At 43.5% G+C, this 16,981-nt stretch overlaps 1 protein-coding gene across 4 annotated transcripts in view; it reads left to right on the plus strand.

Annotated features, from left to right (window-relative positions):
- The first annotated feature begins 654 nt into the window (after positions 1–654).
- ACSL3 (acyl-CoA synthetase long chain family member 3) overlaps positions 655–16,981 on the plus strand; it is a 61,149-nt gene continuing 44,822 nt past the window's right edge. The window contains exons 1-2 of one of the 4 annotated variants that reach the window (XR_010373865.1): positions 655–848; positions 16,573–16,676. The gene's annotated coding sequence lies outside the window, so the exon portion shown is untranslated. Of the gene's footprint in view, positions 849–15,851; positions 15,981–16,572; positions 16,677–16,981 lie in introns of those variants that run through there. The other 3 variants (XM_064457365.1, XM_064457366.1, XM_064457367.1) reach the window with 3 other exon arrangements.

Here is a 16,981-nt window from a genome sequence, read left to right on the forward strand (position 1 = left end):
GCGGGCGCCCTGCTCGCAGCCCAGGCGCGCGCCTCCAGCCCCCCGCTACCGCTGCGGTTCTGGCCGACTCTTCAGGAGCCCTGGAAGTTCTACACTTTACAGAGGCTCATCAGGAGCCTGGTCAAAAATACATGTACTAACGCGCATCAGGGCTCCAGCCAAAATCGGGTAACGGTGCACGTTCCCACACCGAGGCAAAATTAACTTTTTACATAACCCAGGCATTTCTGCAGTCACCCACCGCTGTGGGAGCTCCTGTCAAAGTAACGGAACTGATGGCGGACTAGAGGTAATTAACAGGCGTTTTAACAGAGATGAAAGATTTGGGGAGGAGGAGGCCGGGTAATTCCGAGCTGCGGCGGCGGCGGCGGCGGCAGACTCCGCCCAGCGCCCGCCGTCGCCAGCCCCGCTGACCCCCGAAACCGCCCCTCGCCTCAGGGCGGCGGGGAGCGGCGCGGCGGCCGCGCACGCGCAGCGGGGCTGGGGCACGGAGCGGTGCCGCGGGTAACGCAGGCCGGCCCGGGGGGCGGGGCCCGCCTCTCGCCCCGCCCCTCTCCCCGCCCCCCGCCGCCGGTGACCCGTAGTAACCCCGGTCGGGGTCCTCCCCCCTCCCTCCCCCGATTCCCCGGGAGCCCGGCCCCGCGCGCCACCCGGCCCCGGCCAACCAGGAGGCGCCGTGGCGCATACGGAATGAGGGCGCCCGGCGGCGGCGGGCTGCGGGGCCGCCGCTGAGCCCAGCCACTGGCGCGGGGAGGCCGGGCTGGGGGCGCGCACTCGGGCCGCGGCGGGCGGAGGCGGCCGGCAGCGTGCGAGGCGCCGGCGGCGGGCGTTCTCTGGGCCGGGGCCCGGTGAGTGCGGGGACTGCGGGGCTGGAGGCCGGGAGCGCGGGGGTGGCTGCGCGGCCCTGCGCCGCCGGGAGCGCGCCAGGGCCCGCTGTTGTGCGGCACCACCGGAACGGGCCTCCCGGGGCCGCAGCCCGGGGCGGCCCCCGGCGGTGCTGAAGCAGAGGAGGGCAGCGAGAGCCGCCCTGGGCCCGGCTCGCGGTGAGGGGCGGCCCGGCGGGTCCCGCCGCGGCGGCCGGCCGGCCTCACTGCCGCTGTGAGGCGATTGACGCCTCGCAGGGCGCCGGGGCGCGCGGGAGCGGCAAGCCGGCTGACAGGGGAATAATAGACAATAATAGGCGCTTTTTTCCTTCTGCTTTTCTTTGTGTTTCGACTCTTACGTGCCACGAGGAGGTGGAGAAAGCACGCCGTGAATCACCGAGCCGGCCGGGGCCGGGGGCTGCCCGCCCGGCCGGTAGCCGCCCGCCCTGCGGGGCCGGGGGCGCCGCCTCCCCCCGCCGCGACCCCCCGGCCCGGGGGTTGGCGCCCAAAGTGCGTTTGCGCGTCGTCTTCGGCCTCGGCGTGCAGCGTGTGGTGTGTGAGTGCGGGTAACGTGAAGGCAGTGCGGCTGAAGGAGGTGCCGATCCCAATTTCCAGTGATGTTTTACTCTTCTCGCCCTGGTGCCTGGGGGTTGGCGCCAGGTTTAGCGCTGAGGCACGTCCCCTTCTCGGACTTGCTGGGGACAGATAGCAGAGGAACATGTATGGGGGAGATTACTTCAGATAGTTCCGTAAACAGCATGAGCCTCAGTTTGTTGGACCCATACAAAATCTTTGGGAAGTAAGCAAACGGTAACCTTCAGAAAAATTAAAATGGTGACTTGAATAAAAATAGTTGTGAAGTAGTTTGTGAGCGCTGCTAGATTTTTTTTTTTAAACTTGCTGAAGAAATAACCTCCACAAAACATGTAATAACTATGTACAACAGCCGGTATATAATTTTTCTAAACGAGAAGTACTGTATTTTGTTTAGAAGTACCAGATTTTAGACTTGGCTTTTTTTTGGCCTATGAAGTGGATTTGTGACCCAAATGTGAAATTCCTGTGTTTAGATAGCCTCGCTCTCTAACTTCAAAAGTGCTGTGATCCATACAAAACTTATGAAAAAGAGCAAAACCAATGATAAATCATTTTGAGTGCTTTTAAAAGTCTGTTAAGGGCAAGGGCACCCATTTTTACTCAAAATATTTTAAAATATTATAGAAGTCTTATGGAATATTTGAGTTGAGAGGAAGTTTTTTTAACTATGTTATTCTAAGCATCATGTAAAGAAAAAGCACAGCATGAAATGGAAAACGCTTAATGGGATTTTTGTCTGGTTATGTTCTGCTCTAGAAAGTATTTCTCCAGAGTGGACTCAGCATCTCATGGGGCAAACATTCATTGTGGCATATGACCTTGACTCCCCCCCCCCCCCCCCCCAACCCCCCCGGGGTAAAAAGTAAAAGTTAGAAATGGTAGATGTGTTATCATGCCTTAATTATGTCCTAAGACAAAGGTAATCATCTGGGTGTACTCATAAGACTTTATACTCATAGCTGTCTGCACCACTGAGAGAGCAAGTGCATCTGGTTGTATTTGCCTGTGCTGTGTGCCTTGAAAAATTAAGGAAAAACACTGTTAAGCCTGGTTCCTCCTTGTCCTGTGGATTTATGCTTCAGGAATGGCTTAAGCTAAATGTTGTGACTGAAAGACTTTATTTTCTTGTAGTTTGGTGTGCTTGTTATTGTTAGTCCCTAGAAACAGGAGGTAGGTCCAAATTTCATGCTTTGTGTGTTAAGTTTGTCAGTCAGCCATCAAAACAGGAGTGAATCTGATGGGTCTGCTGATACATGTGGTGGTCAAGGCTTCTGAAACACATAACGTGTTCATCCTGTGGTGTGGATCCAGTCCCTGTTAGCTGGTCAGGAAAGCAAGCTTCTTACTAGTGGAAGCAGAATCCCTTCTAGAGAAGAAAACTTACTGAATTTATTCTAAAATAGGCTGTTTGATCCTCAATAAGCTGTCACTTGGCTCTGAAAGTTGAGCCATCTCCAAGTGTCCCATTCCACTCAAAGTAATCGTGAGGATAATATATCTCAGCCTCAGTATATTTCACAGTTGCTTATCTCTTGGTGTACTGTGTTGTTTTGAGAGAGATCTGGCTTAGAGCTGTGGGCAAGGGTAGGCTGGCCGTACCTGTGCATCTGGAGTGGGCTGGGGCTTTGACACAAGCACTCTTCATGTCCTGAAGCAAGGTGTCAGGACTGTGGTGTGTTGAATCTGGTTCCGCTTTTCAGAAGTGTTGATGTAGTTCCTGTCTTCCCCATTTCTTCTCTCTTGCTTGGAGGATCCTGATTCATAAGTCCACTGAGTAGAGCACATTGGGCTGAGTATGTTGGTATGTGCAACTTTTCAATTTATGACACCCTTATAAAACCATAATGCCTATGAGAAATAATTTCTCAAGTCAAGAGATCTGGCTCAGCTTGAAGCCTGAGAAAACCGGAATGGTATTTATTGGAAAACTGATAATCTTTGAGGAACTAGAGGAGATGTCTTCATGCTTGACTTAAAGCATGGTGTGCTTTTGCTGAACTGGTGAGCATTTAAGCCATTGATTCCCCCAGCTGACATTTAGTGCTGACGTAGGGCTTTTATTCCTCCTTTCTGTAGACTGGTGAATGGTTTGAGCCACAATCACACTAAAGACAAAATTTTTATCAGTGACTTGTCAAGACACCTGGAACAAAGCAGCGCACATGGCTCGGGACTAAATTCGAGAGAACTATGGATAAGGCATTCTTGTTCAAGGAGATCAGCTATAGAATAAGTTTCCAGAAGGTAGCAGGATGAACTGAATCCTGAATTGTTTACAAATCTATAAATTTTCTTTAAAAATATATGTTCCAGTGGAAGAGTAACTAAACTAAAACCCGTCCTGACAAACAAGATGTTACTTACTGTCACAGTGACAAAACCAAAGGAATAATGCAGTCTGATGCTGCAATGTTACCAGACCTTAAAGATTAAGTTCAGGTGGCCTGAATTCCACTCAAGTGCCTTTTTTTCAGTCAATGGAGAAATCTAGGTGGTTTTGGTGAGCAATTCAGAGAATTTACATAAGACGCTGAATGGGGAGCTGCCTGAAAGCCAGCTAATAAGAAATAGGAGGGAGTAGGATTTATGTGGAATTCAGGCCATCTGAATATGGCCCTAAGATGCGACTTAGTAGTACTAAGTAAGGTGTATTAACACTAAGAAGACTTGGCTTCAGTTTCTATCCGTTTCATCTGCTGCTGATTACTAAGCAAATTTACCATTTAAACAGGCATGTAAGGGTGGGGGCTTCCTGGCTTTGTTTCCTGGCAAGAGTAACCCCTTGCACTAGTACAGCCTGGGGCCAGCCTGGCTGGGGAACTGCTGGGAAGGCCCCCGGGGTCATGGTGGACAGCAAGCCAAGCTGGAGGCAGCCGTGTGCCCTGTATTAACAGGAGCACAGCCAGTAGGTCAAGTGAAACGATCATCCCCTTCCACTCAGTGCTCGTTAGGCCATATCCAGAATACAGCATCCATTTGAACTGCCCCCCAGGACAAGGGAAATGTTGATAAACTGGGGTGAGTTCAGTGGAGAGCTACCAATATTGTCTTGAGGTGTGAGCTTTTGCCTTGTGAGGGGAGGCAGAGGAACTGTGCCTGTTGTTGAGCCTGGAGAAGAGAAGCTTTAGGGGGCCCTTCCAGCACCTGTGGGGAGGATCTCAAGAGAGTGAAGCTGGTTTTCCACAGTGGTGCGCAGCTGGAGGGCAACAGACAGCAGGCATGAATTGAAGCCAGAGGGATCTGTGTCTATAAGGCATTCTTCACCGTGAGGCCAATGAGGCAGTGGGACTTGCTGCCCGGAGAGGTTGTGCAGTCTCTTTCCATGGAGATTTTCAAAATTCAACTGGAAAAAGCCCTGAGAAAGCAGGTGTGCTTTCATGGGTGACCCTGCTTTGCTTTGAGCTGGAGGTTGAACCAGAGTTCCCCTGAGGTCCTCTCCCACCTGAATTATCCCATGGCCTTATGTAGTTTCTGCCTGTGGAGCAGTTGCAGTGGAAGTTTGAGCCAGCTTATTTAGGACTGCATGTGGTCTGGCAGTGCAGGTTTACTCATCATACGTGGAGGAATACAGCAAGCACTCAAGCCAATCTTAAGCGGCTCTCAAATGGCAGGACTTTTTAGCTGCATAATTAAACAAATAATTGGAAGAACTTCTCTTCATCCTGAGATCCTGCTCTACATCAGGGTTTGCCATGTAGTAAGGCCTGAAGGGCTCTTGAGAGTTTCAGTACTGCTTTGAGATACAGTTTGGGATCTAACTGCTTTGAGGGTGTTAAAGAAAATCACCTGGACAAGGTCATATCCTAATCACACCTCCTGAATGGCTATTAGTAAATCCAGGACTGCAGAGAGGAAAAAGGTGCAGCTGTCTGAAGAAAGCTCAAATCTTACTCTGTATTATCTTCTAAGTCAATTAGAGAAAAGTTCAAAATGGAAAATGGTTTTAGAAGCAGCCTGTTTCAAAACTTGCAACAGTCTTTACTGGTCTTGGGGAAGGAGTTACTCACACATGTGTCCTCTTGTTCCTTAAGTGAGCCTGCAGCTCACGGGAAGTTAAGGTGCTGACTTAGTGTCTGCAATCCTGAAGGAGGAGGTGGTGGCTGCTGTTTGTCAACACACGTGCATTGGGAAGTCATGTTTCCCTCGGTATTCATGAGTCTTGTTAATTACGAAGATGTGCTAGTTAATTACAATATCTAAAATGGGACAACCAGGCTTCTCAGTTTTATGAGTTTCCTGAAAAGCAGGGAAGATAGGATTATTGAAAGCTACTGACTTAGAGTTTTACTGTTCATAGTGGAGAACACCAATAACAAACTGCAAGCCTTTTCCCATGTCACTTAAAAATTGGAAACCTAGTGCTTTGGGTTTTTTTAGGTACTGTGTAAATATTATTACCCTAATTGCTTTTATCTACTAGATGAAACCAGTATGAGACCTGGAAGGGGGAAATAGATAATAAAGATTAGAAGTGACTTGCTGAAGATTAAGCAGCCAAATAGCACTAGTACTGCACTGCCAGATCCAGTTCCCCATCTATTTGCTGTATTACGTTACTGTCCATGTAGAACACTCTCTCCTCTTGTAATAAACTCTAAAGGATACTGTGAACTGAAAACTACATAAAAACAGTTTTTCTGCAGCTTTAGAGAAAAGGCTTTTCTGCCTTTCCCTCACAGCTGTCTGGGACAGGGTATAGAACGTGCCTCATCTTGTTCAGGTTGACTACTGAGACATGCAAGAAACCTTGACAATCCACAGGAAGGTTTTGCATGGGTCCTTTGCTTCTTGACCAGAAGACTTCAGAGTCATTACTCCAGTATCATACATTAGTGTGCATGATGGCATAAGGTTTGTTGGATCGGACATACAGTATGACTTCTACCAACCAAAGTTTTAAGATGGTATCTGAATATAGTCTGTGAAACAACAGAGCATGGTCTGCGGTTGTTTCACCAAATCATTATTAAAATTAAAACTTATGGTCTCATTCTGTGAGAACCTATGAAAAATGTGGGAAGTGGAGCATCTCTGGTTACTTTTTAAAATGTAGAAGTGTGTGCGTAACTTAGGTTTGGTAAAGAGGATGCCTGTGTTTTAACTATGTGAGTATGGAGAAAGGCAGAAGGGAGCAGAAGCAGGAGGTGATGGCTTTGCAGGAGGGTTTAAGTGATTATGTAGAGAAATGCATCTGCTTTTTTTTTGTCTGCAGATTTTGTAAGGATTTATATTGTTTGGTGAGTGCTGGAGAGGAGAGAGGTAAAGCACAGGCATAGGAGGGAGACAGTGGTCCCAGTCTCAGGCAGGAAACTTGATTGTCTGTATGGCAAAATGTGGGTTCAGCCTGTTCCGCAGCAGTAGGTCCACAAACTATTTGGGAAGATCTGTTGACAAGGCTTGTCAGTCATTTAAGGCTTGTCAGTCATTTATAGCGGCAATTTAATTGTTCTGAGGAATTATTGCTACATTCTTGTTCCGGAGAAACTGTGAATAGAGAAAAGGTTCTCCTAATGGACAGCTTTGAGATACGTAGAAAATATTTTCCAGGTCTGCAGTGCTGATAACTGTGTAGATTTTATATCCCCACCCCCTTGGGAGGGAAGATGCTTATGGAGATCTTTATCTAGTTCTCTTACATTCTGCACAAATAGCTTAACCTGATAACATCCAGTACCTTCACAAACAAGGTACAAAGCCACTTCCCAGTCAAGTGTAGCAGGGCTCTGAGCTAGTGTGTAGTGTCCTAGCCACAAAACCAGGGCTGTTAGTGGGTGTTGGAAGGTGGTGTGAGAGGTTTTGATCAGGAACACAACTAAAATAGACATTCATAAAGAAACTTGTGACCACTTTTGTTTTAGAAAAATCTGTCATTTACCAATAAAATGTTTTATTTAAAAAAAAAAAAATTCTGGCCACATCCTGTGTTATGCATTCACGTATGCAGTTGTGGCCGGGTTCAGGGTGTAAAAGAATGGAGAGATCTGTTAGCCTGACTTTTTTTATGCATCTGTAGATGTATATACATCTAAGATAAGAGTCTAAGAGTACAGTGGTTGAAATTTTATATATTTTAATTATATCATTAGCTTAATCTGTCATGATTCAGGGATTTTTTTTTAAATGCAAGATGTAGTTCTTTTGTTTTTTTGAAATGTTAGTGGTTTATGAAACATAACATTTTATTTATTATTCTTGTAGAAATATTTAATGGTTTGTTCTGGACTTCCAACTTGTCAATGTGTGTTAATTTAATCAGACCATCTGTGTAACACAGGCAAAATAATTTTGCCTGAGAATATTCACCAAATTCCTGCAAATGCTGTTGGTACTATGGCACCTTTCTTTTTAAAAAAGCTCAATGTACTTGTTTTAAAACAACTTAGCAGTGAAGGCTCTACCCAGCCAGGTACTTCAATAATTTGGTCATGTTTACGTAAGCAGAGTCTAAGGGTGTGTTTGTTTTCCCTGAACAGAAAAACATTATTCCCTTCTGCCAAAAGCTCCATATGCCTACATAGTATTTGTATACTGATTCTGAACTACTGACTTGAATTATCTCCTGTGAGAACTTAGTTCCCTCCCCACCTTCAGCTCCTCCAGCCGGTATCTGTGGGCACTGGATGTTGTCCTCTGATTTTCAACACCTGTGTTGAAGTTTTATTTTTAAGGGTGACACATAAGGACTTGGAGCTGAGGACCATGCTGCTTTAATACCATAGAATAAAATGACCTCTAATTTAATGAGGCCTTGTTTTGCATTTGTTTCATGTTATGCAGTTGTTGGGATGTTCATAACTGATTCTGCTTTGCTTTGCTTACAAAAAAGAGAGAAAAGGATATTTGTTCCAATGTGGTGGAGGTGAGAAGTTGTCCTGATACTCTGTTACTTCTAACCTTAGAAAATAGGGTGATAACTCAAATGAGGAGGATAGGTATCCTTATGCTGTACTTAAATAAATTCCAGTGCTGGATTTTGAATAAAAGTCACTTCCCCAGGCAGTATAGATCTAAAACCTAGATAAAGTAGCTCTTTAGGAAAACACTGAATTTGAAATATTTTCTTTTTCCTTTGCTATTTCTTTGTTTCGTAATATTGCATCCCCTACTGTCACTACAATTTCACATCAGCCAAGAGAAATAAAAACCTCACAAAGTGGTTTGCAGTAAAACAGCCTGCTAGTCTTTCAGTAACTTAAGCTTTTGTGTGATTTCCCCATGGGTCACCCCTTACTTTTGAGTGCAAAGAAAGTGCTGACTGCCCATAAACACACGGGGGAATGAGGTTGAAGCAGTAGGAGCTGAAACCTGCTCCTGTGGTACCCTTCCCTGGACTTCATAGAAGTGCTTAGTTCATGAACCATTTTGGCCAGCTTTGATGTTGCAGAGAGCAGGACTGCATCTGTGACAAAAGCATAAAAGTTCTGAAGTGGCTTCCAGGTGACATTCCTTTTAGCAACTTGGTGTTTATAGTGTCATGCTTATATCTATAGGAAACATTTAAGTCTGATTTCCACTGATTGGCTGTGTGTGCAGCATTTCTAGTGTCTTAAAAATCACAGTTTGGTTTAGTTTGAGCCTTTTTGAAATCTGGAGTTAAATAAGCCAAGTAATTTTTTAGCATTAGGTTCTAAAAAATACTAGGAGACAGGCAGCTTCTGTGCATTGCAGTACAGTTGGGGTATATGTTCAAATATAAGTAATCTTAAACAAAGTATTTCTGTTAAAACAGCTTAGGAGTCAAGGGTAATCATCTGTAAACCTGTTTAGGAGGTGGAATTTCACAGATACTAAAGTAAGCAGTCTAAGAAACTGAAGGTTATGGTTTTGAGAACAGATTTGTAACTTGTGGCAGGGGTACGATTACTAACAGTGTACTTGAAAATTAAATATTCACAGAACTTTGAGTAAATTTCACTTCTCCCTTTCTATTTGTGCTCAGGAAAAGCTCCACAAGTTATTTTCTGTATTTATATATTTGCTAGAGTGAAGTACTGCATTCGAGATGTCTCGCTTAGTCCTTGTGGAGAGGTTCACTTCATGAGGTATGAAACACCCAGTGAGTCTTGTGCTAATGTTGGCTTGAGGCAACACATCCTGGGACCGTGATTTGTATAAACTGGGTTCCTGTTGCTTTTCTGCTGTGTGGCTTGGGGGAGATCTCATTATATTGAGTGTGAATGTTACAAAATGCAGTCTGAAGCATGCAGGTGGGCTTGGGAACAGTGGTCTTTCCCTGAAAAGGTACTGGTCCCCTCTGAGGGACTTGTGGCTTCCATGGCTGGCCAGAGGAGAGTGATTACTCCTGTTGTGGAGATGCAGTCACCACGGCGGAAAGTGGTGGGGGGAGGAAAGCAGGTGTTCCTGTGGGAACTTCTTAAATAAATTTTTTTGGTAGTAAATCCCTGTAGATGACTGGACACGATGTTGAAAAACCAAACCAAACACACCAAAACCCAGGGAATTGGAACCTGAAAATGATTTTATCCTTCAAAAGAAAAAGTGAATTGAAAATGTCAACAGCTCAGCCTTTCAAATTAAGTGGTGAAACATCACACTATCACTTCGATAGCTTTGATTGTGCTGTGGATGTCGTTATTCCTTTGAAATGTATTGTAAAATTCCTCTGGAAAGTATTGTTCATCAACCTGATGATTTTCTTGTGAGGAACTTCTGTAAAGTCTTGGAATAAATCCTCTACTTTTTCTTCTGAAGCCCATATAATATTGTTCTCAGATTTGCTTTGTTGCTTGAATATATTCATCTGCTGCTTGTTCTTTAAAAAGGTTCTGTCTTAAGGTTTTTCCTCACAAAAGCAAGTCAAAGAAGAAGAAATGTTACAGAAAGAAGGCAAAGACAATATAAATGCAAGGGCTTACCAGGTTTTGGAGCTGTCTACCTGGTACTGCTAAAAAAATGAATATAGGATAATGGGTAATAATTTTTACTGTCACATTGCATGGACTCTAATTCATCTAAAAGTAAATGAGAACATTTTTATGCACATGTAGCTTCTGCTAGAGAAAAAACCAGAAGCACCTTTACTGCTAAAAATCTCTGGTATCATTATGTTAGATTTTTATTCTGATCTGATGAATAACGACTAGAATACAGCACACAACCAGACTGAATATACAGCAACAGAACATCTATTTCTGTTTTGATTTTTAAGAAACAAATGATACCTGTTTACTCCATAGCATTTCAGAATTCTCAGAAATTAGAGAACTGATCTAAGGCTGTATTTTTGTAGTAGAAAATACCATATGAAACCATTGTGGTCGGTCCCTTCCATTCAAGTGGAAAGCAGAGCCTGCCTCCCAGTGGAAGTGCTTAGGAGGATTGTCTTAAACAATTGGAAAATTATTGTAGGAATTCGGGCAGTGATAAACTGCCAGTGATAAGTACTGGGCTGTTACTCCAGTTCTCTGGTAGCCAAAGGTTGGGGGGAATGATGAAGCTTGTGGTTTATTTTTATGCAGACATTTTTCATGCTGTGTGTGCAGTGGTATTGGTGTTCTTATTTAAGTGCTCTTCCATGTTTAATTTCTATTTGTGGTTTAAAAATCTAACCGTATGCTTGGGAAATTGGTTTTGTCTCTCTTTGACAGTTAATTTGCAGATACCAAAGTTACTGTGAGGTCTTCTTCAGTAGTAAGGTACTTTATCCATTAATTTCTCTGTTTCTCTGACACAAACGTGAAAACATTCAAATTATTTCAGCATTAAATACATCTCTTAAATGCTCTAATAACTGCTTATGAGAAGGAATGGAAACAATGTATTGCCAATATCTGATAAATCAAAGTGCCTGAACTGGGTAAGACACTTGTTTGCCATGATGCAGTATTATGTAGTGGGAAGGGGACAAAGATGTAGCAGCACGGGATTGTGTTCCTGGCATAGCCATTACTTTGTTGAATGACTTTCAAGAAATGTTTTTATCGCACTGTTTTATTCTCTGTATTAGTAGTAACAGTGATGTTAACCTCCGCTTTGTTACTCTTATTAATAGAAGATGTATTTGTCCATTAAATATTTAATCTGTCTTGTTTAAAGTAAAAAAATAACTTATTTAAAGAAAATAAGTTCTAAAATGCTTTGAATAGGAAAATTTCCAAGATGCAGAATTACAATGGGGTTTGCATTTACAGCTGATTTTAGTATCTCAGAAGGGTAATTGTGTCGTAGGTAATGGTAGTGTTAGGAGTGCATGTTTAAGTGTTGCTCTTGAATTAGTGCTGAACCCATTATGGTTTAGTTTTACTTTTCACCTGTAACAAGGGTTTAAACTTCAGTTTGTAGCCCACGCGGTCAGACTGTGCATTGAAAGTTCCATAGTTTGTTTTTTTTAAATAAAGTTTTTGTCTACTTTGTGATTGTCACTTTAGCTGTCAGGTCCTCATGAATATCACTGTTGGTTGTTGCATTAGAAAGCAGAGGACAGATTTAGGAACCTGAGCCCCTCCCTCTCCTGCAGCATGCAGTGTTACTTCGTATAAGTGGGGCATGGAAATACCTATGAGAGATTGATGGCAAATGGGCATTTTTAACACCCGCTTACCATTTATCTTTCTAGAAACAACTGGATATACAAAGGATCCATTTAAGAGAAAGCCAGGTCTTTGCCCTCAAGAAATGGCAACTGCTTCTATCTAGTTCTGTGCTATCACATTTGTCTCCCTGGTGTCTGCCACTACTAGGTGTGATTCTGCCCCACCCCTGCCATCCCCCCACTTGGTGTAAATGGGCCTACTAAAAGGAAAAGAAAATGTTAATGTTTTGCAAACTTTTCTAGATAGTAAAACTACTTCATTTTTCTCAAGATTTAGTTAAGATAGTAGAAAGTCTGTCCTTAAGACGAGGGACTTCTTTGGTTCATGTTACCTTTATAGTATCTTACTGTCTAACAAGTACATAGTATGTTTATCCTAATAACATGCCTTCTGGCTGCCTCCTAAGGAAATAGGAGTATCATTTTACAAATGTAGCATTGAGATGTGAAGGACATAAATTAAACCCCTTTGTTTTTATAGGAATGTTCAATAGCCTACATCCAAAGTTTCAAGGTACTTACTTAGACTGTAGCACTTGAAACTACCGAGGGTGAGCTCCAAAAAAAGTAAGTAGTGATGTAACCAGGGTGATGGAATTAACCAACCATGGATGTTGCTATACTCCTTGTACAGCCCAATCCAACTGGACATTAAGTCTGGGGACATGGAGTATACAGATCAGTGTATTTTGATTTGTATTTTAGTCTCTAGGTAATCATTAATGTGAACAAAACAACAGACAATGTGTTTCTGTCAGAAGAGGATGACAAAATGTGGTTTTGTGTAGTGGACTGAGAAAACTGGCCAGGACTGCCAAGATTAAGAACCAAGTAGGTGAAAGATAATTCTGGCAGGGGGAGATCATGACCACTGACACATGGACCACTGACCCAAGTAATACCACCTACTCAAAAGAGAACAATGGGAGAGGACAACTGAGTCTATGCAATGATTAACATGTGAAGCAAGCAAGTTTGTGCCAATCACCAAAGAGAATAATATTGAATATGTATGGATAAAATGAACATATATTTGGTCTATATAAATCACATGGGAAAGATGTGTAAGGTATGCACGTTAGGTGGAGTGATCCCCTGTGCATCTGGCACCATGAATAAAGAATGCCTGCCTTTTAACACTACATTGGTGTTACGAGGTTTATTCCCAGTTTCGGTGACAGTGAGACCATTAGTTGTGGGAGCAGAAGGGTAATCCTCTAGACCACAGCTCTTCTCTGATCCAGGCTTCTTCCCTCTCTTCTTCCATCTGTGTGTTCTGTCTTTGCGGTGGCATTAACGCCTGTCACTTCATGGTTACTCAGTTTGAGATGGCAGAAGAATAACTTCTTTTGTAGTGCTAATTTTCTGTTGATCTAGGTGCCTGCAATGACTCACCCTAGGCTCAAGTAAGCATCAAAGTTGATACAAAGGAAAATCTGCCCTTCTGCCCTGAGAAGCAGAGAGTTCAAACTGGATCAGCAAGCTAATCTGACTCATTCCTAGCCACACAGGCACTCGTGTGCTGGTACAGTGGAGGGAAAGAGCTGGAGTGTTTTGGGGATGAACAGTGTGTTTTTATTAGCAGCCCAGCGTTAAATCTGCTTGGGCCAAACAGAGAAACCATACCCTCAGGCCATGCGCTTCATGTACAACCTTGGCTGCCCCAGGGGGTCTGTTAAACACTTACCTTGGAAAACGGGTTCTTCCAGGTTATGATGTGTCTTTCCTATGGGCTGTGTGTCCCCTTGTGTACTTTTCAGAAACACCCTTGTGCGTGTTGCTGTCAGGACTGGGGTTCAGTTGTGGATTTGCTTGTGTTGAAGTCTCCTGCGGGGTGAGTTGTGTGAGCAGGAGTGCTTTAGGTGTCTCTGGGAATCCACCTGCGTGTGTTTGTGGTCCCCAGCAGAGTAACTGGAAGCATTTAAAGAGCCTGAGTGTTCACCCAGGGTTGTGTGAGAGGTGGGTCACAGCTGGTTGTGTGACCCATGTTGTAGCTGAGATGGGTCCAGGATGATCTGAGCAAGGTTGTTCAAAAGTACGCTGGATGTGCATACGGAGAGTAGTTACTCTCCCCACGTCCAGAAAACCTGTGTCCTTTTGAGAGAAAAGCCATAATCAAGAGTAATGTTGGGTCTCCCTCTTTCTGTGCAAGCTAGTAACAGTTCATAATATGTGTAAGTGTCAAGGAGGGCAAAGTCCAAGGGGAGACAGATACCTCTTGTTCAGGACTTGGGAGTGAGAAATCAAGGACTGGAGATGATGTAGGAATCAGGTTTGTACTGGGTCTGCCTGCTTGAAAACATTTCATGAAAACCTCTAGCTGAGTGTATGTCAGACTGTACAGCCAGGCAGTCCTGTTCTCCTAGATATTTCTTTAGCAAAGGCTTTTTCATAACTGTAATAAGCCTTGCATTGTCAGGTATTGCTGTTGAGGAACTGCTAGGTTTGTTTCCAGTGGGTATAGGTAACCGAAGGGTTGGTGCACGGAGTTTTTTTTTCTTCCCTGTTGTGAGCAGCTGTCCTTTTGGACAGAACTGCGGATGTGTTCCTTACTTCAGTCAATAGAGGCAGTCCAGTTTGGAACAGGGTTTCAGGTCTGCTGGTGGACAGCTTTGTGGATGTTTGAGGCATGTGGAAGGTCGCCTTTGCTCTAGAAGTGATGCTGAGACCCAGGTACCAGCCTGGGGAAGGGTGGCAGGGAGGGGTGGAAAGGCTGGTAGATAAGCAGGCAGGGGACAAGGGCAGTGCTTGTGCTTGTATGGAAACCACTGGGCTTGTGGGAGAGAGGGTCACCAGGATGGCTGGGAGGGAGCTGGGCCCTGGGGAGCAGCACAGGTCTTGTGAGCAGTCTCAAGGCAGTGGCTCTGTGGGAATGTGGGAGGTGATGGGGTTGGGAGAGGCTTGCTGCGGGAAGCAGCGGGGGTGGGGGGGTGAGCTGGGGAGCTGAGGTGGGTCCTTGCGCTTGCTCTGCAGTTGCTCCAAGTTTGGGAAAATGTGCTGAGCACCAATTCTTCTCTGGGGACCAAAGCATCACTTCCACCATTCCCTGGGGCTTGTTGGGATTTCCATCCTCTCCGTTTTAAGAAATGTGTGAAAACAGTTCTGCTGTAGCTGTGAGGAACATCTGTTTTCAAATATAACTGACTTAAATTCATATTGCAAAACAGATCTTCTGCCTAGATGGCTATACATTTAGGATTTTTACCTCAGCACCACTGTTAATTACATCAGGCTCTACCTCACTTCATAGTCAAGGGAGTTTCCTTGTGAAGCAGAGGCTGTTACTTCTGTGTATGTTTGGTTTTCTTTTCTACTTTTATGTAGATGACTACATGAGTATTATTTATAAATGAATTATAGTAATTTCGGTTTTTTAGATCTCTTCCTTTTGTAAGAGAAAGTCACTTGCTCAGTGCCAGCAAAGAAATGTTTTCACTGGAAGCTCTAATACCTAATTCTAGATGTAGTAAAAAACCTGCCTCCCTAGAGTTGCTAATGTTGCTTTTTAAGTACAAATGTAAACTAGTAGAGGCTAATTTCTGATACAGTTAAAATTTTATATTGTGGGCTTTGTTATATTGAGTACTTGGATTACTATTTTTTACATTGAAGATATCAGGCAATACATGAAGACAGTTATTTTGTCCAATAAAGCCTAACCCTGTAAAAAACCCTTTTATCTCTTCTGTGAATGTTAACAAATCGGTTTCTTTTTGTAAGATTCACTGATAAGAGAAATCTAATGAGCGCCTGCGGCTATAAATTGTTAACGGGAATGGTTTTTTTTGCAAGGATTATCTTTGGAATGTCTTGGTTTGAGTTTCGTTTTGTTTAATTAGTACATGTGAAATCATGGAAGTGAAGAAATGGGGCAGTGAGCACCCTGGGTACTTACCTCAAGTGACAAATGGTCAATCCACTGAAACTGATTTCTGGAAAAGATTGTCTGCCTGAGAAGAACTGAATAGGTGTGTAAGTAATAATGTTTGCAGACAGGTAGTAAGTACAGAATGTTTACATATGCTCCATATTTTAGATGTGAATTGTGGCGCAGGTTTTTAAGTAAGACTTCTTTCTGCAAAAAGCAATGAATAGAACCTTGATGTGTAGTAGAGCAAAGTCAATAAATGTAATGATTACTATTTTATGTAGTCTTTTTAGAAAGTGTCCAGAAATATTTATTACTCAGACTGAAATGTATTCTCTGTGTAGATAGGTGTATGAAGATAGGTAAATTTTTTCCACTCCAAATGGTAGAACCAGCGTTACGCTGAAAGGCACTGGGGAGTTAGTTTGTTGGGGAAGCAAGCAGCATGAGCTACTGAATTTAATGCTCTTCCCGCCACCTTGATTATACTGGACTTGAGTATGAACCATGAATAACTTGTTGTGTATTGCAGTTGACCTTATTTTAACTTAGATGTAGTGTGCCTAGACTCTCCAGGTGACACATTGAAGTATTAGATGAGCAAAAGGGTTTTTTTATTTATAAAAGACAAGTGAAGGAAAGGAGGATATGTTTTATAATTGCCATATTTAATGGGGATTTTCCATTTTTAGATTTCATGCAGCTGCCTGTGACAGCTCCTGTTGGGTAAACTGAGACGGGAACATCTTGTGTTGGCTGATGCACCTGTACCTGCCACGATGAGAAGTTGCATAAGGTTTCTTTTTCTTGTTAATTCATGCTTTTATTGTAGCGTAATTATTATAAGCAGGTCAATTAGTAAACACATTCCTTTAAGGATTTTTTTTCTCATTTAACAAAAGTTTTCTTCTAAAACTAAAGGGTATAACAGTATTAGTGTAAGTAGTATATTAGACCAAATCACTGATTATGTATTAAGCAGGATCAGACCTGAAAACTGCTGGTTTACTTCTCCAGACTTGTGAATGAGTGTGCTGGTAGCTTCTTTTTGCTGTTGAAAAAAGTGTATAACTTTTTACCTGTGGTCTTACCCTTTCCCAT

This window comes from Phalacrocorax carbo, chromosome 7 (genome assembly GCF_963921805.1).
Source record: "Phalacrocorax carbo chromosome 7, bPhaCar2.1, whole genome shotgun sequence".
NCBI lineage: Eukaryota > Metazoa > Chordata > Aves > Suliformes > Phalacrocoracidae > Phalacrocorax > Phalacrocorax carbo.